A 25,297-nucleotide genomic window follows, 5' to 3' on the forward strand; every position below is an offset into this window, starting at 1 on the left:
TCGCTCCCGTCGCCGCCGTCCTACCACGCCGCCCCGCCGCCTCAGATCCGGCTGCCTCCGCCTCCGACACGCCTCCCGGAGCCAGATCCGGCCACCCCCACAAGAGTCCGGCCGCTCCCCGGCCTACCCCGCCGGAGACGACGGATCCAGCCTCGACCCGCCGGAGTTGACTTTTTCCGCGGAGGGGTTGTTTTCTTCTCTAAGTCCTTTTTCTCCATAACATATGCCCTTCTTCATCTTATCATAACTCCGCACCCGTAGCTTCGTTTTGGGCGTGTAGCATATCAAAATGTTCGTCTCAAAGAGTAAATCATTTCATCTCATTGCATGATTTTTAGTTGAGCTCATCTTGATGCCCGAAATGCTGTTGGAAGAGAGCTATTTGAGATATTTGTCAGATCTGCTGCATCAGTTAGCTATTTGTCTTTTTTGCCATGATTAATGTGTGCTTGATATGCTCCTGAGCTCTACATGTGTTTTGTTATATGCCATGCCATCTTTATAGAGGTGCTTACCATGTATTTTTGTGATATGTGTGCTGACTAGCACAAGCTTGCAAAGTAGTTCATTCGTTAATGCTGATTTTAGGGACTTAGAATTTCTCTAAGTCCTTGATCTGGTTTTGTCAATATGTCATATGTTCATGTTGTTTCCTAGTGATCCGTGCCTCTTTTGAGGATGATCAGTAAGGATGTTTTGTTAATATTGTGGTGCTCTATCCATCCATGTCTTTGTTTGCATTTATGGAGCACCCTAGCGTGAGTCAATCGAGCTCTACTTTTTCTATTTCGTGAATCCTGGCAGATTGTTTACTTGTTAGCGATTTTGCCGAGGATGTTGTTGTTGATTCGTGCATGCTATGTTGTTGTTCTTGCCATGTCTAGCATCTATGATATGTATTCTTGATGGGTGTATGCTTAGTTGGTCTTGCCTTGCTCTGTCGTGAGTGCATTGAGCTCATGAACATGCCCACTCGTTAATAGATTTGCATGCTCCAGTTTTTCACTAAGTTCGTAATCTGATTATGTTTTTGCCAGTTCACATGCTTGCAATTGTATTTTCCGACCCCTTTTGGGTCAAGGTCACTAAGGGACTTTTGTTAAGTGCTTTGAGTGGCTCCATGCCATGCCTTTATTTGCCATGTTAAGTTCTTGTAGCATATAGTTTTCATCCTATAAGTGTGCTACTAGATGTTAAATTCCAGACTTGTGTTAATTTCACTAAGTCTGAAACCTGTTTACCATTTGCATTTTTTGCCATGCTTATTTGAACCTGTTAATGGATGAATTGGCCGTAGCTCAGTGTTCATCTTTTGTAAAGCATCATGAGTGGATTCCTGCCATATATTTTGTTGTCATGTTTGAGTGTTGTAGCATGATTATCTTGATGCATTTAGATGGCTACTTGCTGTTTATCGCAGACCGGTGCCATATTTGTTTTGCTTGCCTTTTCCAAACTGTGCATCCGATTCCGGTGATCTTTATATCGATTTCAACTGAAATCACCTCACCTTTCTAGTGGCACTCTTGGATTTCCAAGTTTAGGCCAGGTTCAATCATTTCTTGTCAAATCTTGCATATGCATCACATATCGCATCCCGCATAGCATACCATGTTCGCATCATGTTGTTTGAGTTTTGCACGTGGTTGATTCTGTTCCTTTTGCTTGTTTGTCTTGTTTGGGTAGAGCCGGGAGACGAGTTCGCTAACGAGGAGCCCGTTGAGTGTGCTTACGAGGATCAAGTCAACTCTGACAACTTTGCAGGAAAGATGATCATACCCTCGAAATCACTTCTATCTTTGATTGCTAGATGCTCGCTCTTTTGCTATGCCTATGCTACGATGCCTACCACTTGCTTATCATGCCTCCCAAATTGCCATGTGAAACCTCTAACCCTCCATGTCCTAGCAAACCGTTGATTGGCTATGTTACCGCTTTGCTCAGCCCCTCTTATAGCGTTGCTAGTTGCAAGTGAAGATTGGAGATCGTTCCTTGTTGGAACATTGTTTTATTGTTGGGATATCACTATATTATCTTGTTATCTTAATGCATCTATATACTTGGTAAAGGGTGGAAGGCTCGGCTTTTTGCTTAGTGTTTTGTTCCACTCTTGCCGTCCTAGTTTCCGTCATATCGGTGTTATGTTACCGGATTTTGCGTTCCTTACGCGGTTGGGTGATAATGGGAACCCCTTGACAGTTCGCCTTGAATAAAACTCTTCCAGCAATGCCCAACTTTGGTTTTACCATTCGCCACCTAGCCTCTTTTTCCCTTGGGTTCCGCGGACTCAAGGGTCATCTTTATTTAAACCCCCGGGCCAGTGCTCCTCTGAGTGTTGGTCCAACCTGTCAGCTGCCGGTGGCCACCAGGGGGCAACTCTGGGCTGGCCTACCCGTACCTTGGACAATCCGGTGTGCCCTGAGAACGAGATATGTGCAGCTCCTATCGGGATTTGTCGGCACATTCAGGCGGTGTTGCTGGTTTAGTTTTACCCTTGTCGAGGATGTCTTGTAGAACCAGGATGCCGAGTCTGATCGGAATGTCTCGGGAGAAGGTTTAACCTTCGTTGACCGCGAGAGCTTGTGATGGGCTAAGTCGAGACTCCCCTGCAGGGATTTGAACTTTCGAAAGCCGTGCCCGCGGTTATGGGCAGATGGGAATTTGTTAATGTCCGGTTGTAGATAACATAAACCTTAACTTAATTAAAATGAATCAACTGCGTGTGTAACCGTGATGGTCTCTTCTCAGCGGAGTCCGGGAAGTGAACACGGTGTTGGAGTAATGTTTGACGTAGGTTGTTCTATAGTTCTTCGTTCGTGCTTTGCCTTCTCTTCTCTCTCTCTTTTGCGAACAGGTTAGCCACCATATATGCTAGTCGCTTGCTGCAGCTCCACATATTACCTTGCCTTTACCTATAAGCTTAAATAGTCTTGATCGCGAGGGTGCGAGATTGCTGAGTCCCCGTGACTCATAGATTACTTCCAAACTAGATGCATGGACCGATGATTCCGTTCCAGATGATGCGCTTGAGCTCAAGTGGGAGTTCGACGAAGACTCACGCCGTTACTATGTGTCTTTCCCTGATGATCAGTAGTGGAGCCCAGTTGGGGCGATCGGGGCCGTGTCGCATGTTGGGGTTGATCTTTTATTTTGGTGCCGTAGTCGGACCATGAGTGTATTGGATGATTGTAATGCTATTTATGTATTTGTTTGACGTGGCGAATGTAAGCCAACTATGTACCTTTTTCCCTATTATCTATTTAGATGGGTTGTTGTGAAGATTACCTTACTTGCGACATTGCTTTCAATGCGGTTATGCCTCTAAGTCGTGCTTTGACACGTAGGAGATATAGCCGCATCGAGGGCGTTACAGACGTATCCTCGTCGGACGGTTCCTTGGACTCGTCGGATATCAATAGCGAGTCACTTCCGACCGCCTCTAATCCTCGCCCTACGGACAATGTTGAGGTATTGTCTCAATGGGCACCGAGATTGGGGGAGATAGTCCTGGAGGCGCCTCAAGGCGACCTTCCGGACTCCAGGCGCAAAGGGAGCAAGGCTCCCAAGGGCTCCAAGTCCGGCCCTCAGACGAACACCGCGCCGGAACCTCTAGTGCTTCCGGACTCCGGCAGGTGGCCCCCTTCCAAGAGGGGCAAGCCGCCCGTGCCGGTGACCTCTGTCCATCCAGAGGCACCGGACAACCTGCTGGGAGCGCTTCGCGGTGCTTCCATCGACGAAGAGCACCGCACTATTATGAGTGCGGTGATCAAGAAGGTTCAGTCCGCCAAGAGCGGACTGACTGAAGCCTGTGCCAGCCTTCTAACAGGCTTTGAGGTAAGTGTTTAAAATATATGAAAATATTACCGTATAGATAGTAGCCCCTGATGCTCTATTTGGTGTTCACAAAGAAAAGTCGAATAGAGGATCAAATAATATATGCAGGAGTCTAATACAAGTATGTCTATATGCGTATGCAGGCTTCGCTGCTGACCTCTGCCGCACTAACTGCGGAGGTCGCCGCACTGAAGCAGAACCTCAAGCGGTCCGAGAAAGAGCTCGGCCTTGCCAAGAGGTAGCTCGAGGATAACAAAGGTAAGTAATACCTTGTCTATATATATATATATAAAAGAGATGCGGTTGCAAAATGATAGGATCATCATGGATGTGCCAGGGGCCACGACCGAAGTGGCGACCCTGAAGCAAGCATTGTCCGAGGCCGAAAAGAAAGCGGTCAAGGAGCACACCGAGCGGGAAAAACAAGAGGCACGGGTGGGCGAGGTGCAGCAAGAGCTCCAGGCTCTCGTGAAGAAGCATGAGACTTTGGAGCTTGACTCGAAGACACGAGAGTCCGAGCTTGCCGCGGCCCTCGAGAGCACAAAGCATGCCAAGGCTGAAGTCCAAAAGGCCCTCCAGGAATTTGAGGGGATGAGGAAGATAGCGGCGGGTAAGGCATTCATTATGCAAAGCAAGCATGTGAAAGTAAATTACTTGTTTACTTACCCGAGTCCGGAGCTCTCCAGGAGCATTCGTAGATTTGCCCCGCAGCGTGTCAGATGCCGCAAAGTACTACTAGGCCGAGGAGGGAAGCTCGACGGATAAGTTGTTCTAGTCTCAGTATACTGGGACCGAACACCCGATGCCTGTGAGCGACCAGCTAAAGCAACTGGTCGAGCTGCACAAGGCGGCCGAACAGGCCATGAGGGGCCTTATAGTCCGGATGTGGCCTCGCGACTCCCTTCCCAACAGCTACTTCAGCCTGGTGAGGCAGCTTGTGGATGCCTACCCATACCTGGAAGTCATAAAGCGGTCCGTCTGCATCGAAGGTGCACGCCGGTCTTTTGCCCGTGCGAAGGTGCACTGGGCCAAGATGGACACCGAGAAGCTGGTGAAGGAGGGGCCGCCGCAGGGCAAGGAGCATCGCCACCCCGAAATGTATTATGAGGGTGTCCCGAAGGGTGCCCGTCTTGTGTCAGACGAGTGTGCGATGGATGTAATTTTTGAATGAACTTGCTCGTGTGATCCTGTATTATGAAAACTTGTTCATGTGCGCTATGCAACGCTTGTTTGAATTTCAAATATTACCTTCTGTGTGGCTGTTTATCAAATCTGAGAGATGGCCAATCGTCGGCTTCTGCCCCCATGCCACGAGTGCTGGGGTGTACGGGATAAATCTGAGCACTCCTTTTCCCATTGTTGGGTCCTTCGAGGGAGGTGCTCATCGCAACGAACAAGGCAATCAGACTATAATGCTTTATCACTCTGACTTAGCCATAGAAGTCTACAATTTTAAATTTTGGCAAAGCCCCTAGTATTCGGAAGGCCGAATTCGGGGCGCTATACACGCCTAAGCCGGACAAAGCCGACTCCTCTCCCTAAGCGGCATAAGTCTTTGGGGACTCGAGACCTCTCGAACAGCGACCAACTCTCGCCTTATCATGACAGTCAGTTTTAGCTTTCTCTATTGAGGTGCTTGCCCAGATGAACCGGGGCACAATCGCAGTAGTTCTCCCAGTGCTACCTTAGCCGATATAGCGGAACATAATGTACCAAAGCATGGGAGCCGGGCAAACCCAACTATTGACCCAAGACATGATTCGGAGCTGATGCATATAATGCTATAAGTTCAGGGTGCTGCACTGTCGAAAGTGTTCGGACTTCTCACGCCATATTACGGGGTACGCTTAAGCCCCTGGCGTATTGGCCGTACCAGAGTGTACGGGTGTTGAATGTCATGAATGAATATATATATATATATATAAGAGAATAGAGAATGCGGTAATAGTCTAGTGCTATGCATTGTTTATTCAAAAAGGTGCGTCTAAGAAGAATGATACAAGTAGTGCAATAAGCAAAAAGGAGGACTATTTGGCATGTCCCCTCCAAGGGCAAGCTGAGGAATGGTATTTACAGAAGGTATTTCACTCGTTATCAGAGACCACTTGGGAGTTCCATGGTGCGACGTAGCTTTCTGCCTCCTTGGTTGTTGTATCACGTGTCCAGCAATCGTACTGCCGGAAGGGGTTTCCAGAGAGTAAAGTCCTGAAAGAGAGAAAAAATAACAAAGCGGGAAGCCCCTAGTGCGGTTGAGCCGCGTTTTGGGGCGTGCCGTAGTCGTGCCCCTCCCCCCAGCTATGCCCATGGTATTTTCAATGCGTAATTATGTACGCGTGGCACAGATTTCGCCATTTGGCTGGGACTGGGGTGGGGGCCGCATTGCTATGAGAGCTCGGAACGTGCCAGGCGGTCTTTTTGTAGATTACTCTGGGCGCGCTTGACGGTGTCCGGGTGTTTAATCACCGAACAAGTGGATTGCCTGAAGAGGCTGCTTTGTTCTTTTGCTGCGAGGGCCGCAGTATGCTCCTCCGTGCGGAGAGAGTGCTCTGTGTTTCCATTGACTGTGATGACCCCCCGAGGTCCTGGCATCTTGAGCTTGAGGTATGCATAATGCGGTACCGCATTGAATCTCGCAAATGTGGTTCACCCGAGCAGTGCATGATAGCCACTGCGGAACGGGACTATCTCGAAGATTAACTACTCACTTTGGAAGTTATCCGGGGATCCGAAGACCACTTCCAGTGTGACTAAGCCTGTGCAATGGGCCTCTACACCTGGTATGACGCCTTTGAAGGTCGTTTTTATGGGTTTGATCCTTGAGGGGTCTATACCCATTTTGCGCACTGTGTCCTGATAAAGCAGGTTCAGGCTGCTGCCGCCGTCCATAAGGACTCGAGTGAGGTGAAATCCATCGATGATAGGGTCTAGGACCAGTGCGGCGAATCCGCCATGACGGATACTAGTGGGGTGGTCCCTGCGATCGAAGGTGATCGGACAGGAAGACCATGGGTTGAACTTTGGCGTGACTGGCTCCAACGCATATACGTCCCTTAGCGCACGCTTCCGCTCCCTCTTGGGATGTGGGTTGCGTATATCATGTTCACCGTCCGCACTTGTGGGGGGAATCTCTTCTATCCTCCGGTGTTCGGCGGCCGGGGCTGCTCCTCTTCATCGCTATGTAACCCCTTATCTTTGTTTTCGGCATTTCACTTGTCGGCCAGCTTGAACACCCAACATTCCCTGTTGGTGTGGTTGGCTGGCTTGTCGGGGGTGCCATGTATTTGACACGAGCAATCGAGTATACGGTCCAAACTGGACGGGCCCGGAGTGCTTCTTTTGAATGGCTTTTCCGCTGATCGGGTTTAGAGCCTCTGAATCCGGCATTGACTGCCGTATCCTCGGTATTGTCACTGTTGATGCGGCGCTTGTGTTTGTTGCGACGTGACCTGCCATTGCTATCCTTGGTATCTGAAGTACCATGGTTCTTTGATATGTTATTGCTGCGAGCCAGCTAGCTATCCTCTCCCACGCAAAAGCGGGTCATGAGTGTCGTGAGGGCTGCCATAGATTTCGGCTTTTCCTCGCCAAGGTGCCGGGTGAGCCACTCGTCGCGGATGTTGTGCTTAAAAGCTGCTAGGGCCTCTGCATCCGGACAGTCGACGATTTGATTTTTCTTTGTCAGGAACCGTGTCCAAAATTGCCTGGCCGATTCCTCTAGCTACTGAATTATGTGGCTCAAGTCATCGGTATCTGGTGGTCGCACATAAGTGCCCTGGAAGTTGTCAAGGAACGTGGCTTCCATATCTTCCCAACAGCCAATGGATTCTGCTGGCAGGCTGTTGAGCCAATGGCGAGCTGGTCCTTTAAGTTTGAGTGGGAGGTATTTGATGGCGTGTAGATCGTCATCGCGGGCCATGTGGATGTGCAGGAGGAAGTCCTCGATCCATACCGCAGGATCTGTTGAGCCGTCGTATGATTCGATATTTACGGGTTTGAAACCCTCTGGGATTTGGTGATCCATTACTTCATCTTTGAAGCATAGGGGGTGTGCGGCGCCTCTGTACTGGGCTATATCGCGACGCAGCTAAATGAGTCTTGTCCGCTGTGTTCGGCCCGGCCGGATTTACTTTTACTGTATCCGACATGACGGTTATCGTCTCGCGTAGTGGCGCGCCCTCGTGATCCATAGATCGATCTTACGTGTTTTGCTTTGTCCTCCAATACGTCTCGCAGGTCTAGCGTGTTTCCCCATGCCTTGATATTTTTATTTGAGTGGCGTCGGGGTGCGGGCTGAGCTTTTGGCTCAAATGCCTCTCTCTCGCGGCCACGAGGTGGCCGATCAGCCCCGTCATACGCTGGAGATGTGGGTTTTAATGCTTCCTCCTCCAGTCGGGTTAGCAACCTGCGCTTTGGGTAACTCTTGGAGGGGCGTTCGAGTTCATATTCCTCAGCCGCAAGGACTTCAGTCCATCTGTCAGCTAGCAAATCTTGATCAGCTCGAAGCTGTTGTTGCTTTTTCTTAAGGCTATTTACCGTGGCTATAAGCCGTCGCTTGAAGCGATCTTGCTCGATGAGATCCCCAGGCACGACAAATTCATCATCGTCGAGGCTTGCCTCGTCTTCGGAGGGAGGCATGTAATTATCATCCTCCGCCTCTCCATCTGTCGCTCTCTCGGGAGGGTTGGCTTCTCCATCCTCCTGCTCTAAATCTTGCTGGAGAGGATTGTCGTCATCTCCGCACAGTTTGGAGTGCTATTATCTCCTGTGCCGGTATCACCACTTTTTCCTTCGCGAGACTTAGAGCGGCGCCGCTGACGTCGGCGCTTGGGTTGCTTCTTGGAGGGGTCATCCTCCGCTGTCCCATCGCCACTGCCTTCTTTGGGTGTGTCCACCATATATATATCATATGATGAGGTGGTTGTCCAGTGCCCTGTGGGCAGTGGTTCTTGTTCGTCTCCTGCATCGTCGTCCATACCGTCGATGTCTTCGGAGTCGAAGTCGAGCATGTCGATCAAATTGTCGACAGTGGCTACTAAGTGGGTGGTGGGTGGGCGGCGAATTTCTTCATCATTCGCATCCCAATCCTGCCGGACATAGTTCGGCCAGGACTCTCCTGACAAGGAGAGAGACCTTAATGAGTTTAGTATGTCGCCGAAGGGCGAGTGCTGAAATATATCCATGGAGGTGAACTCCATGATCGGCGCCCAGTCGGATTCGATAGGCACGGGCGCAGGCGGTTCGGAGTCCGTGGTTGGGGAAGAATCCGGCAGTTCGGCGTCACGGCTCCCGTGAAGGGTAAGGTCGGTATTTGGCTCGGTCGTCACTGATGATGCAGCCTCTATGGCGGGGTCTATCCACCCGTCCCTCGATGGCGCAACTCGCTCCGAATTGAGGGTCGGAGCGGTCACCGGTGCGATCTCCCAAACACTGTCCCATGGTAGAGCTAAATCATGCTCATCATGACCGTGCAGCGCACTCGACAAGGGCTCGAATCCGTCGAAGATCAAGTCTCCGTGGATGTCGGCCATGTAGTTTAAGCTTCCAAACCTGACCTGGTAGCCGGGGGCGTAACTCTCGATCTGCTCCAGATGGCCAAGCGAGTTGGCCCGAAGTGCGAAGCCACCGAATACAAAGATCTGTCTGGGGAGAAAAGTCTCACCCTATACTGCATCGCTATCGATGATCGAAGGAGCCATCAAGCCTAACGATGAAGACACAGAGGAACTCTCAATGAAAGCACCAATGTCGGTGCCAAAACCGGCGGATCTCGGGTAGGGGGTCCCGAACTGTGCGTCTAGGCAGATGGTAACAGGAGGCAGGGGACACGATGTTTACCCAGGTTCGGGCCCTCCTGATGGAGGTAATACCCTACGTTCTGCTTGATTGTTCTTGATAGTATGAGTAGTACAAGAGTTGATGTACCACGAGATCAGAGAGGCTAAACCCTAGAAGCTAGCCTATGGTATGATTGTTGTTTCTACGGACTAAACCCTTCGGTTTATATAGACACCGGACGGGGCTAGGGTTACACAGAGTCGGTTACAAGGAAGGAGATCTACACATCCGTATTGCCAAGCTTGCCTTCCACGCCAAGGAGAGTCCCATCCGGACACGGGACGAAGTCTTCAATCTTGTATCTTCATAGTCCGATAGTCCGGCCAAAGGATATAATCCTGTTGTCCGGATACCCCCTAATCCAGCACTCCCTCAGACACATATTATGGTTACATAGTGGACATATGGGAACTTGACTACAGACATGATTTTAAGGTCCCTTTGTTTAAGTGCCAATGGGTCAATCTGTGAGGAGGCGGGGTACAGGTAGACCCACAGTACGGAATGACAACAGTGGATCTGAAAAATCTTGGGTACACTGATGAACCGTTCGTCCTAGCCAATGATGTGACACGGGTTATCTATGTGAAGGACATGTCTACCAAACCGAGAAAAAGAAAAGATAAGGAAGCGAATACATCATACGATGAGCCAAAGCGCCACATAGTTCTTTCAGGAAAAAGGGACATCGTGGGAGTGGAGGGCAAGACAGACATGTCTCAAGATTATGAAAAGTTTCATGAAATTCCTACCTTCAAAGTCAAGGCTGACCCAAGCATCCTGATAAACAATGAAGATTATCCATGGTTACGGCGCAATAAGCAAATGACACAAGCAAAGAAAAAGTGAAGACTTTCTCCCGCAACTATTATGATGAAACCATGCCAACTTTGTAACAGACGAGTATGATACCATTCACTACAAGAAATATGTCAACTTGTGACCCTCACTATTGGCCGCTGAAAGGTCATAGTTTTTCATTTGCGACCTTTTTATGACAAAAAACGGAAGGTCAAAAGCTGGCGGTCGTAAACTGAAATTAACGACCTTCTTTGTGAGAAGGTCGTAGACGTTTACGACCAAAACAGAAGGTCATTGAACCCATGACCTTTTGTTTTGGTCACTGGCTGTCTGCCCAGGCCATGTCGGATCCGACGTGGCAATCTGACGTGGCAAAATTACGACCAATTGGAAAGGTCATTACTTAGAATTAGCCCGGTCCATTTCGGTGCTTTAGATGGGCCGAGCCCATTAATTCAGCCTTTCTTTTTTTTCCTATCAATTTTTGGTCGACTTCATGGGCCAAGCCCAACGTTGTAGCCTTTTTATTTATAGGGTAGTGATCCTTTTTTGGTTTCTTTTTCGGGCCGCATCTATTTCTCAATTGGGCCTCGGCCTTTTTACAGTCCATTTCCTTAGTTTTTAGGTTTTTTTCCTGTGATTTTTTTTGGAAAATGGCCTTTTTATATGCCAAATACTATTAGGTCCCACTTGTCAGGTTCTAATTAAAGACAGCCAATGTTTCAATTTCCACACAATTATTTCAGTCAGAACAACAAACAAATGAGAATTATCAAACCACATGCCAATTTTGACTAATAGCACAATCTTTACATAATTCATTTCACCATTACATGTGATTCTATCAGAACATATAACTCCTACTACAAATACACTCCAGACTTCTTCACTTTTCTGGACTATCAGAACAGGCCACTTCAAACTTGAAATTTCCTTTGCCTGGAGCTCCTGTAAAAGGGTGAACACAAAGTCATTTAGCATTTTCATTCCTGGAGTAGATATTCAAACCTCCAGGTTTAGTGTATAGACTATCTGGAAAATATATATTTAACAAAATTTCACAGAAATGCAGATTTATGGATCGAATGTATGATAAAGCAGCAGAAATGCAGATATATGTCTATGAAACAATAGGTCAACTAGAGATTCATGTCTACAATTTGCTAGATAAGAAAATAACAAGTCAGGATATAGAACATGGTTTTAATTTGTTCTTTGCATATTACATCAGTAGTTCTGTTGCAGGGTTCTGGTACATCATGATCTACATGCACATGAGATAGCACATGAGATGAGGGTGGAAGGAGGAGGAGCAGGGCATACCTAAGGTGTCCAGGTCCTGCAGCTCATCGGAGATGTTGCAGGCTCACCGGCATCGATAGCCACCGCAACGGCAAGCTGGGTGACATACAAACTGAAGTTGCGTTCATTCAGTTGCAAAACAACAAAGTTTGCTAGTTCCTGTCCATCAACAATCACACAAGCATCACTTGTACAGCAGCAGGAGCAAAATTGATATGAGTTAGAAGGAGCAGAGTTCAACTAGTACAGCCAGCAGAGCTCAACTAGTACATCGCAGTACACATGAACCATCTATTCCATGGCACAAGAGTAAAATCTTGCTATAACCAGTAGATTATCCCCTAACAGAAGCTAATTAGGCACCAATACACAAGGCACAGCAAGAACATACTAAATAAGCCACGACCATAATACATGAGTACTAAACAGATCTTGTATAACAGGTTTTTCAGTCATGAATTTTCAGAAGCAGAACTAGCATGTTTGTTGAAAGTGTTTATCATCACAGCCATGGTCAAACAGAACACATGAATCTAAAAGAATGACAATAATGAGACTGTCTCTTTTTGTCTCATATTAAGAAATTTAACCATGTTTTCCCTTGTCCTTCATGAATTAATCAAAAGCACGGGTTAGGTTCAAATCACTGCCATTAATCCAAAGAAATGGCAAACGCTGCAAAGGGTTGGCAAGTAAACCATTTCTCTATCCGCGCCCACTACATCCCCCTTAGACCAAGTGCAACAAAGAGGGATAATAGAAGCTAAGTGCAAACAGGACAAAAAGCAGAAGAATTTAAAAAATGTAACTTATGAGAAGAACAAAGTGCACAATTTTTTTCTCTCAGATGCCAACCACAAGGGTAGCACAGATGATGCACACATATCAACATGGCATCAGTTCAGACCGCCCGTCTGCTTGTACTCTCTTCATAGAGAAATATTTTAGACCAAAAAATTATCAACAAAGATCAGAGCAACTTAAAAAATATGAACATATTTGTCCAGTCATTAGGTGTCCAAAAAGATGGTGTTTTATTCGGTTTTCATCATTGTCCAGCCATATTCTATACATAGTAAACAACAGAATAAAAAACTGAAAAATAGATGACATGTAAGTTCGAAAGTATTAAAAAAATTACAGTCAAGCTGTTTAATTTGTCCTCAGAATTGCAGAATGATAGCATGGGCGCACTACGACCAATCAGTCCCGAAAGATGGTATGATTAACATGTTTTTCATCACCGGACAAATAGAACAGTAACACAAACAAATAGGTCTACAAAACAGAACTTAAATTACTACAAAAAACAAAATCTGACAAAAGAAGACAGAAAAGGAACGACAATAATAGTAATACGTGAGAACATCCCTCACATCATTCACTTTAGCGACTCATCTTTTCAAGCATTCAATCAAATCATCTTTTCAAGCATGCAAGTGGTATCCAGAATTTGGATATAGGTAGTACGCTCATGTGGTGAATTTTGTGAATCTATACTATGCATCTACCAAAAGGATCGCTCCCCTCACATGCAAATATAATTCAGTCAAATTGCTTTCTTCTCCCCTCACATGCATAAGTCAAGAGCAGACCATCTAAACAGGCGGATCAGACCTTCACCTTGGGAGGGAGGCGAGTGCTACCTGTTGCCGTGTCGTCATCATGCTCAGGTGGTCCTCCTCCTCCTCCTCCTCGAGCAGGACAAGGTTGTTCCTCCCCTACACTCCAATGGCCATCTTCTCCAAGGACATCTATAAGGGCAGAACACACCATTGATGCAAGTGTCACCAAGATAGTTTCAGTCAAAGTTAAAGCAAATGTAAACATGCAAACTGAGCCAAACCGAGGTGCATATTCATATGTGTGTGTATGTAGAGATGCAAGTGCCATCTGAATTTTGGGTAACCAAAGCATGATTGTTGTTGTTGCTACTTTAGCAGCAACATCATCCTCAAAGTCAAACTGCGAAAAAAAATCATTCATATGCAGCAGCCCAAACTCAACTTTGAGAGAGAGGACTGATTAACATTTTTTTGTTGGGTCGAATTTTTCACAAATATAGATAGAAGGACTCCATAAGCTATCAGAATAAATCATAGAGAGGCTGGTCGAACTAGTTGGCGCACTCAAACGATACAAGAGAGCGGCCCGATGAACAACTAAGCAAGCATAGACAGCAAGTAAAACTACATCACCAATATTATGTAATTAACTGGAAGCTCTTGTTCATCATACCAGTACAAATGTACTACCCCGATGGATCCCATTCTCTTTTTTTTTCACCAAACGGATCATACGGAAGGATCGATCTCTCCATGCCAATGATCGTTCTCTTAATTTTTTTTACCGGTCCAGAGAAGCCCAACCAGCGTAGCACGGCACCGGAACAGCCGGTAGAAGCCTAGCCAGTGTAGCGTGATACGAGTGACACTATGAGCGATAATCCAGCCGGCTGCCACAATAAGCTAGCATGACATTTACACCATAATATGAAGCAAACAGAGCAATCCCTATGTACACAGAAATTGTACTGATTCCATTAAAACAATACTAGGTACGACTGGAGATGCATAAAGAACAACTAGGTATGACTCACCCTAGATGCATGCATGCATCAGCATCCATACTTGCAGTGCATTTAGTAAAGAACAAATTACTATATTTACCAAAGTGTATAATAGCTTTGTGAAAAAGAGGATTGTATCAGCCATACACTTCTCCCTGGATCAATGTATGCATGCAATCCATCCAGGCAGAGCATGATGCTAATTCCTACTCATGTTGCTAGCACATATACATACATACACACCAAGAACGAATTCACAGGCACATAAATGAATATCCCCTGGATAGCATGGTAATGAACTACTCACATGCAATTTGATAGGACTAGTACTAGTGATAACAACCCAATGACATCCTAACAGCCACAACAACACGCACACTTCAACCTCCTAAATACTGGTGAATAGCAAAGTCTATCCATACTTGACACACGAGCAAATCAATGTCAAGTTCATCTCAGATGTGTGGTTCATGACAGCGGTAGCAGTTAACAAGATTACTGAGTTTTAATTTGTGGAAGCAATGAAACAAGCAATATAATGCCTATCTCGCTCACCACTAGAGTAACAGCAGTAGCAAATTCAGGCAAGCATGTGAGTAAGTAAAAGATGTAGATCAACAGGGAATCAAACTAGTTCAAAGAAATCTATAACCAAATTTACAGTAACAATCATCTAGTATTAATCAATGGTTCTGTTTTGATCCAAACTAGATGAATTCAAGGCTAATCTATTATGTGACAGTAGAGGAGTGAGTGCTATTGTACAGTTAGAAAAATGCTACACACAGAGTGGTACATATATACATTCAGTAATAGGTGTAGAACAATAAACAGAGCAAGCAGGCGAGGTTGGTTGGTGAGTCAGACTGGCCCTGCAATCCGACGAACATGACGACATTGGGCTTGCGGGGGTGGGGAAGGGGACGCGGACGGGAGGAGAACTGGCCGGGGGAGATGGGGAAGATTTTGGTTGGCGATGGGGATTGGGGAACGCGGTGGGGATTGGGGACGGCATCTGCGGGACGTGATGGGCGTCACTACGGGACCCGTCGAGGAAGGAGGTGGTGGTGGGACACGCCGCTGCAGGACGGTGAGGAGGTGGCGGTGGCGAGGAGATGAGGGAGGGGGTGTATCTGGCCGTCGCCATGGCCATGGCCGTGCCATGCGGCTAGGTTGGTGGGTGTCGAAGAGGGCGGAGCACAGTCGCCGCCGCCGCGCCGGAATTGGTGGGAACACCACCCTCGAAACCCTAGCCGTAGGAAGGGGTTGGGGATGAGCTACCGGGGCCGTGAGAGGCGGATCTGGCCGGAGGGGAGGGAAGAGCGGAGGCAGGGGAGCTCGGATCTGGGCTGCACGCCGGCGAGGCCCGCCGGAACAAGAGGCGTAGGTGGCGGTGGCAAGGGTTTCGGGGGAGGGATTGTGAGGGAGTGAGGGGCAGAGAAAGAAAGGAGGCAGGGGTGGAAGGAAAACGGCCACGAGTAGAGCTTAGGTGGGCTCGGGGTTGGTGTCGTCGGCCGAGGACTGCCATTCGATCCGCGAGCATCCAACGGTGTTTCATGCACGATCCGCGCGAGACGTCCACGGACCAATCAGAATGCAGTACCACGTTATGACCATTTAAATTGGTCGTAGTTGACTAAAAATAGCGTGTTAAAATCATATCAGCTATTTTATGACCTGAGAAAATTCAAAAACAAATGAAAAACCTTGTCATTGTGTCACCAAATGTGAATAAGTTTTCAGGAAAATTAACAAACATGAAATAAGATAAATATCTTTAAAAATATGTCATGAGAAATGAGTTTTTTGGTAAAAAAACATTTTCCATTTTTCGAGTGCCCAAAATGAGTTTTTTTGTAAAGGACCTACCATATATTTGTTTCAAGATTGTAACAAATCAATTTTATAAAATACTAGGACATATTTAATTCACAATTGACCAAATTGTTGGGTGTAAAAAGTTTTGATCCACCTCTCGTGAAAAAGACAAATTTCCGCCGATTCAGTAGGAAGCGGGTCAAATTTGAACTGCAGCTGCCTCATAGTTTGCTTTTTATTTTTTCAAAAAATCATTTCTAGGTACATGAGTATCTATTTAATCAGAGAAATGTCAAAAAAATTTCAAGATTCAACCACTAGCTACGAACGGTCAAACCCGCCGTTTTGATCGCATTTCAAAACAGGCATAAAAAATTCAAAAAAATCAACAAATTGGAAAACCTTCGCATTGTATCATTATATGTGACCAAGTTTCCAGGAAAAATATTAAACTTGTAATACGACAATTATTTTAAAAAAGTGTTCTCAGAAATGAGCTGTCATGCGTGAAGATTCACGGTTTTCAAGCTAAATGATCAATCTTATGGCCACATTCATGGCATAGTTTGTTCAAATGATCTCATATTGTGCTAAAGGGTGCATCTTGGAATTCCAAACAATGTTGCCTAAGGGTGTTTTCATTTTCTTTGCATGGAAAATTCATTTTCCATTTTCCGAGTGCCCGAATTTAGTTCTTTTTGTGAAGGAGCTACCATATATTTGTTGCAAAATTGGACCATATCATTTTTCTAAAATACTAGGCCATATTTGATTCACAATTGACCAAATAGTTGGGTGGCAAAATTCTTGATCCACCTCTGGTGAAAAAGACAAATTCCCGCCGATTTAGTTAGAAGCGGGTCAAATTTGAACTGCAGCTGCCTCATAGTTTGATCTTTATTTTTTCAAAAAATCATTTCTAGGTACATAAGTATCTATTTAATAAGAGAAACATCAAAAAAATTTAAGATTCAACCACTAGCTAGGAACGGTCAAACCCGCCGTTTTGATCGCATTTCGAAACGGGCATAAAAAATTCAAAAAATTCAAAAAATTGGAAAACCTTCGCATTGTATCATTATATGTGACCAAGTTTCTAGGAAAAATATTAAACTTGTAATACGACAATTATTTTAAAAAAGTGTTCTCAGAAATGAGATATCATGCGTGAAGATTCAGGGTTTTCAAGCCAAATGATCAATCTTATGGCCACATTCATGGCATAGTTTGTTCAAATGATCCCATATTGTGCACAAGGGTGCATCTTGGAATTCCAAACAATGTTGCCTAAGGGAGTTTTCATTTTCTTTGCACAGAACATTCATTTTCCATTTTCTGAGTGCCCGAATTGAGTTCTTTTTGTGAAGGAGCTACCATATAGTTGTTGCAAAATTGGACCATATCATTTTTCTAAAGTACTAGGCCATATTTGATTCACAATTGACCAAATAGTTGGGTGTCAAAAAGCCTTGACCCACATCTGGTGGAAAAGATAAATTCCCGCCGACTTAGTTGGAAGCGGGTCAAATTTGAACTGTAGCTGCCTCATTGTTTGCTCTTTATTTTTTCAAAAAATCATTTCTAGGTACATAAGTATTTATTTAATTAGAGAAACATCAAAAGTTTTCCAAGATTTAACCACTATCTAGGAACGGTCAAACCCGCCGTTTTGATCGCATTTCAAAACGGGCATAAAAAATTCAAAAAAATCAAAAAATTGGAAAACGTTCGCATTGTGTCATTATATATGACCAAGTTTCCAGGAAAAATATTAAACTTGTAATACGACAATTATTTTAAAAAAGTGTTCTTAGAAATGAGCTATCATGCGTGAAGATTCAGGGTTTTCAAGCCAAATGATCAATCTTATGACCACATTCATGGCATAGTTTGTTCAAGTGATCTCATATTGTGCACAAGAGTGCATCTTGGAATTCCAAACAATGTAGCCTAAGGGAGTTTTCATTTTCTTTGCACAGAACATTCATTTTCCATTTTTCGAGTGCCCGAATTGAGTTTTTTTCTAAAGGAGCTACGATATATTTGTTGCAAAATTGGACCAAACCATTTTTCTAAAATATTAGGCCATATTTAATGCATAATTGACAAAATGGTTGGGTGTCAAAAATTTTGATCCACCACTTGTGAAAAAGACAAATTTGTGCCGATTCAGCCGGAAGTGGGTCAATTTTGAACTGCATCTACCTTATAGTTTGCTCTTTATTTTTTTTAAAAATCATTTCTTGGTATATAAGTATCTATTTAATCAGAAATACATGGTTTGGTGGCGATACATCGAGGTTTGGATGGTGGACGAGGGCCCCAACTCCAGAGCGCGTAAACTCGCTTGCCCGCCGTGTGGTCACCGCGTGACCGTGGCGTTGCCATGTGTTCTGGGCGGCCTAGGCATGTCTAGGGGGTTGGGTACTCCCCAGGCATGTGCTAGGAAGAAAATTACAACATAAGATTCTCACGAGGAGACCGAACTATGCTCAAACATGAATTAGCAGCCAAGGGTTTGATTAGCGATACGGGAAATGCACGTGGCCAATGGGCGTGAGTTTTGGCTGAGGATGATCATCTACTAAGAAGACTGTCTTCATGATTTTTTTGCTCAAAAGGAGGAGCCTAGGTGGTACTTTCTTTGCAAAGTACCACAATGGACAGAAATATGAATGTTGAAGCTGGGCTCAAAATAATGAATGGATTGAGCTGAAATTTGGTGGGGTGGTTATTTGGGCATAGGAAAGCACTGTAGAAAATTGATACCATTTGGACGTGCCAAAGTGGTACTTCCTTCACAATGCTATTCCCTGGACAGAAACTTGGGAAAATTAGCGAGAGAAATTGGATAAATGAAATGAGCTCAAATTTGGTGTAGGTAAGTTACATAGGTATGGTCATGCCCTGGTAAATTTTCAGATCATTTGGGTAAGCCTAGCTAGTACTTACTTCACAAAGTTTCTCTCGAGATAGAAACTTTGGAAATTTCTTGAGAAAGATTTACCAGGAAAATGGAGCTGAATATTATCATGTGGCAATGATTTGGGTATGGAAGACTACCCAAAAAGTATGAGGGTAATAGCAGGGATTTGGATAACACTTGCTTTGCATTGTGCCAATCTGGCCATAAAATATAAATTGAACCTGCGCTCACATAGATGATTTGACTGAGCTGCAATTTGTAGGGTGATAATTTGGGCATCTGAAGGAAATGTATAAATTTCATGTCATTTGGATATATAAAAATGGTACTTCCTTCACAATGTTTCTAGGTGGAAAAAAACTTTGGAAATTTTCCGAGGAAGATTTACTGGGCAAATGGAGCTGAATTTTGTCATGAGGCAATGATTTGGATAGGAAAGAGTGCCCAAAATTTTTGAGGGCAATCAAGAATATATAAATAGCACTTCCTTCACAAAGTATTGTTGTGAACATAATAGGAAAATGAATATTGTTGAATTATTTTTGAACTAGGCACGAAGGATTTTTACATATTTGACGAAGATATGACCCCAAGAATTTATGAGATTTTTGGGGGAATTTTTGGAATGATAGGAATATAGGTTGCTTCACAACCTAGGGCAAAAATTGACACATGGACATGACACATAGGCAAAACTGATGAGATGGCGCCTAGTCATCACAACCCACCACAATTTACAAGGCTATGACCATCTATATTGGTCGTTAACAACTAGAGATAAGGCAGCAGACCAACGTTGTTTGCTTTATGACCATTTCGTGTAAGGAAATTACGACCTTTCTGACCAAAATGGTCGCAATGGTTTCGGGTTTGGAGCCCCCCGAACAGCTTTTGACCAATTGGTCTCAAATGGTCATAGATCTATGACCAATTCTTCCAGGGTCACTGACAGAAGGTCACTAGTTGACATATTTCGTGTAGTGATTGTCCGTTTTGTGCATGCACATGCTATGTGGGTGAAATTATGATACCATGCCAACTTTCAACTTTTTCAGAGTTCATTTGAAATGCTTTAATGTCTTATGGTTCGGCCCTCGTAATACCATTATTCAAATGTTAACTATTCAAATTTGAAAACTAATGATACTAACAGAAAGTTTATAATTTTTCTAAAACTAATGGCACTAACAGAAAGTTTATAATTTTTCTGACCTAAAAGCAAAAAGAATAAAAAAATAAAGCAAAAAACAAAAGAAAATAAATAATGCAAAAAATAAAACAAAAAAACTGGAAAAAAACTATTTTATAGTAAAGTTAATCACAAACTTGTGATTCACACAAATTTCAAAGAATTCAAATTTTAACTACTCAAATTTGAAAAGTATTGGCACTAATAGAAAGTTTATAATTTTTCTAAAACTAATGGCACTAACAGAAAGTTTATGATTTTTCTGACGTAAAATCAAAAAAATTAAAAATAAAGCAAAAAATAAAAGAAAATAAATAATGCAAAAAAAACAAAAAACTGGAAAAAAACTATTTTTATAGTCAAGTTAATCACAAACTTGTGATTTACACAAATATCAAAGAATTCAAATTTTAACTATTCAAATTTGTAAACTAATGGCACTAACAGAAAGTTTATAATTTTTGTGACCTAAAAGAAAAATAATTAAAAATAAACTTTAATAAAATAAATAAAAATAGCAACAATAAGTATTTTGTTGTAAGTAGAAACAAAATAAAACTAAAAAAGCACCAAAGAAAACAAAAAAAGTGCCACCTACTGGGCCCCCACGGCCTGAATACGACTAGACACTCTACCATGGGCCAGGATTTAGGCCCGCAGGTGGCCCAGTAGGCCCACAAGCACACAACGTACGGTTAGGCCCGAAAGCCTACTATTGAGAGGAGCTCGAGAGGGTGGGCACAGTAGCGCTTATAAACCACTCTCGAGCTCTCTCAGCTCGAGAGGGTGGTGCTAAACTTTTGACGCGGGGCAGCACAAGGCCTTTTTGGTCCCAGTTGGTGGCACCAACCGGGACTAAAGGGGTGCATTGGTCACGGTTCGTGGCACCACCCGGGACCAATGCCCCCCTTTAGTCCCGGTTGGTGCCACCAATTGGGACCAATGCCGTTGGTATATAAGAAAACACTTTGCGTTTTTCACACTCATCTCTGCATCAGTTGCCCCGCCCCGACGCCGCCCGCCGCCCAGCCGCCGTCCGCGTGCCGCCCCGACGCTGTTCGCGCGCCCCCATCGTCGCCCTTGCCACGTCGCCGCCAGGCTGCCCCGACGCCGCCCGCCGCCACCGCCGACGTCGTCGTCGTCGCCGTCTCTGAGCATCTGCCGCCTCCCCTTTCCTTCTCATTACCATCCCCGCACACCATCCGTAAGCGCGCGCCACCGCCAACCATTGTCGCCGTCGCCGTATAATGCTCTCTGTATATGCTCACTGTATGTATGTATGTATGTATATTCACTGTATAATGCTCTGTATATGCTGTATAATGCTCGTTTTTGCATTTCTTTTGTTACCAAGAAAAAGGTCTATTTTTTGGTGATATGTATGTTCATATGCTCATTAATATTTAAGAAAATGTTCATATGCTCATTTAAGAAAATGTTCATATGTAACATTTAAGAAAAAAAGTAAATGTATGTATGTTCATATAAAAAGAATTATTTTTGGATGCTATGAGATGAGATGAGATGTGTTTTGTGTTGGAGAAGAAAAGAGGAAGAAGGAAGAAGGAAGAAGGAAAAGAGGGTCGAGGGGGGGGGGGTCGATATACCCCCTCCCCGATAACATTTTTTTCCATGTATATATGCAAAAGTTAAATTTTTAGAAAAGTTTTATATATCTAGCTAGGAAAGGAAGAAGAAGAAAAAGAATGAGAGGAAAACGGAAAATAAGAAGAGGAAGAAAGGAGAAGAAGAGGAGAGGAAGAAGAGGAGAAATAAATAAGAAGAAGAAAAAAGAAGAAAAAGAAGAGGAGAAGAAGAAAGGAATAGAGGAGAAGAAGAGAAAATAGATATTTTCTCTTCTTCTCCTCTTTCCTTTCTTCTTCTCCTCTTTTTTTTCTTCTTTTTTTCTTCAATCTTCTCCTCTATTAATATCTTCTTCTCCTCTTTTTATTTCTTCTTCGTCTTCTTATTTTTTATCGGATATGTCATTGTCGATATACCACGTGTTCCGAGAACTTCAACACGAAGGGGGGTTCGACCTACCCCCTCCCCGATAATATTATTTTCCCATGTATGTATGCAAAAGTTACATTTTTACAAAAGTTATATATATCTAGCTAGGAAAGGAAGAAGAAGAAGAAAAAGAATGAGAGGAAAATGGAAAATAAGAAGAGGAAGAAAGGAGAAGAAGAGGAGAGGAAGAAGAGGAGATATAAATAAGAAGAAGAAAAAAGAAGAAAAAGAAGAGGAGAAGAAGAAATGAACAGAGGAGAAGAAGAGAAAATAGAATATTCTATTTTCTCTTCTTCTCCTCTATTCCTTTCTTCTTCTCCTCTTTTTTTCTTATTTTTTTCTTCAATCTTCTCCTGTATTAATATCTACTTCTCCTCTTTTTATTTCTTCTTCGTCTTCTTATTTTTTATCGGATATGTCGTTGTCGATATACCCCGTGTCCCGATAACTTCAACACGAGGGGGGTCGACCTACCCCCTCCCCGATAACATTATTTTCCCATGTATGTATGTCGTCGTTGTCGATATAACCCCCTCCCGGATAACTTCGACCATGATAACTTATACCACGGGAGCACCCCCCGGCCCTCTCGCTTGACCAAAACTCTCGAGGACACACAAACCCTAGAAAAAAACGATGTCGGTCTCCTACCCCCTCCCGCCGTGCCCCTACCCTTGAAGCATTGCCGAGGCCACCCCAAACCCAGAATAAGCTAGGTCTATGTTTGCCACTAATATATCCACCTGCTGTCATGTTTGTGTAATAATTGCCATGTTGTAATATGTGCCGAAACAATGGAGCACGGATAAGACGAGGAAGCAGAAGAGGTGTTGGGGGACATAATCTTAGCCGGAGGTGATGTCTTGTCGTATCTTAACGACAATGATGGTCTGGAAGAACAGGGTGAAGAAGAAGCAGGCTACGGTGATCGAAGAATGGAGGAGGAAATACATGATTATGATGGCTCCGGTGACCCAATGCTGGTGCAAGAAGGAGCCCATGGTGACGGCTCCGGTGACCGAACAGAGTCCGGCCAGGTAAATATATTAGTTAAGCCTGTGATGACTAGCTAATTGATGCATTCATTGTTTTGGTATGTACATGCTACGTCTTGAGCATGCGTTGGTTTTCCCCGAAGAGGAAGGGATGATGCAGCAGAGTAGCATAAGTATTTCCCTCAGTTTTTGAGAACCAAGGTATCAATCCAGTAGGAGCCCACACTCAAGTCCCTCGTACCTGCACAAAGCGATAGCTACTCGCAACCAACGCGATTAGGGGTTGTCAAGCCCTTCATGGTCACTTACGAGAGTTTGACCACAGTTTGACCATAGTTTGACCAGATCTGACCAAAATTTTAAAAATTGAAATAATTATTTAGTAACACTAATATTCTTGAATAATTATGTAGTAACATTAATACTTCTTGAATAAGTAGTTTGACCAGATTTAACCAATTTTTTTTTAAAAACTGAAATTTGACCATATCTTTTTTTCGTTTTGGAATTTGAGGATTCTAAAAAATTGCAAACAGGCCGTAGGCAGTCTCCATCGGATGCGGATTTTTGTGCTGAATTTTTTGATATATTATATGTTTTTTTCCGACATCGTATGCAAAAGTCATAGCCATTTTACATTTTCCCTACACTTTTTGCAAAACATGTCCAAATTTAAGTTTTCAAATTTTCCTAACTAGTAGATGTAGTAATATAACTACCTCTCGAAGGATTTTATTTTTTGAAGTTTTATCATTTTCTTTTGATTTTTTCAGAACTGAAATGGCGACACATGGGGGGGGTAGAGTTTGAAAATTGCCCTATAGTGCCGGTTTGTGTCACAAACCGGTACTATAGGTTAGACCCCTTTAGTACCGGTTCGTGGCACAAACCGGTACTAAAGGTTAGCCCTTTAGTACCGGTTTGTGACACGAACCGGTACTAAAGGTGATCGTGGGGCCCCGGCCTGACGCCAGCCTGCCATCACCCCTTTAGTACCAGTTCGTGGCATGAACCGGTACTAAAGGTTCAACACGAACCGGCATTAATGCATAGCCATTCGAACCGGCACTAATGGTACCATTAGTACCGGGCTAAAATCAAACCAGCACTAATGTGTCTCACATTAGGTCCTTTTTCTACTAGTGAAGCCGAGCATAAAAATTTTGAATAATAATTTCTCTTGAGAGCTCATGATTGGGGCATGAATAAAACATTGACTTAAGCCTCCCCCAAGCTTGAGCGATGCGTTCTCCTTCGTGAGGCCAAAAATTATATACATAATTATGATCACTATGAACCAGATGCATAGGATAAAACTTCTTATGAAATTCCATTTTCAATCGGTTGTACTTCCATGATCCCATATCATCACATAGCCTAAACCATGTCAATGCCTTTCCGTTCAAAGATAAAGGGAAGACCTTCTTCTTGATAACATCCTCGGGCATACCTGCAAGTTAAATAATCCACAAACTTCATCCACATAGATTAGGTGCAAAGCGGGATGTAATGTTCCATGACCTATGAAAGGATTAGCTAGCAGTTTCTCCATCATACCCGAAGGAATTTCAAAGTAAACATTTTCAGTAGGTTTAGTAGGTTGAGGAACAACTCTTTGCTCTACTGGTCAGGGTGAAGATACCCCGAACAAGCCCCTCAAAGGATTATGTTCCATAGTAACAAGTGACAGCAAATTTCAGCACACTATATAAATTTTTCCATACCAAATTCCACCTACCAAAGGCGCATCACTCCCCGGCAATGGCGCTAGAAAAGAGTCTTGACGACCCACAAGTATAGGGGATCTATCATAGTCCTTTCGATAAGTAAGAGTGCCGAACCCAACGAGGAGCAGAAGGAAATGATAAGCAGTTTTAAGTAAGTTATTCTCTGCAAGCAGTAAAATTATCGGTAACAGATAGTTCTGTGATAAGGTAATTTGTAACGGGTAACAAGTAATAAAAGTAAATAAGGTGCAGCAAGATGGCCCAATGCTTTTTGTTGCAAAGGACAAT

The 25,297-nt window shown here is 44.0% G+C and overlaps 3 non-coding genes across 3 annotated transcripts; all 3 read right to left on the reverse strand.

Moving 5' to 3' along the window:
- Positions 1-12,195: 12,195 nt before the first annotated feature.
- On the reverse strand, positions 12,196-12,286 carry LOC123109178 (small nucleolar RNA Z223). The gene has a single exon (XR_006452475.1). It is a non-coding gene; the product is annotated as a small nucleolar RNA Z223 (small nucleolar RNA).
- A 53-nt stretch (positions 12,287-12,339) lies between these two features.
- Positions 12,340-12,424, reverse strand: LOC123109399 (small nucleolar RNA U36a). Its single transcript, XR_006452631.1, has one exon. It is a non-coding gene; the product is annotated as a small nucleolar RNA U36a (small nucleolar RNA).
- Positions 12,425-12,930: 506 nt separating this feature from the next.
- Positions 12,931-13,022, reverse strand: LOC123109151 (small nucleolar RNA SNORD96 family). Its single transcript, XR_006452443.1, has one exon. It is a non-coding gene; the product is annotated as a small nucleolar RNA SNORD96 family (small nucleolar RNA).
- Positions 13,023-25,297: the final 12,275 nt, after the last annotated feature.

Source organism: Triticum aestivum, chromosome 5A, assembly GCF_018294505.1.
Source record: "Triticum aestivum cultivar Chinese Spring chromosome 5A, IWGSC CS RefSeq v2.1, whole genome shotgun sequence".
In the NCBI taxonomy this organism is placed as follows: Eukaryota; Viridiplantae; Streptophyta; class Magnoliopsida; order Poales; family Poaceae; genus Triticum; species Triticum aestivum.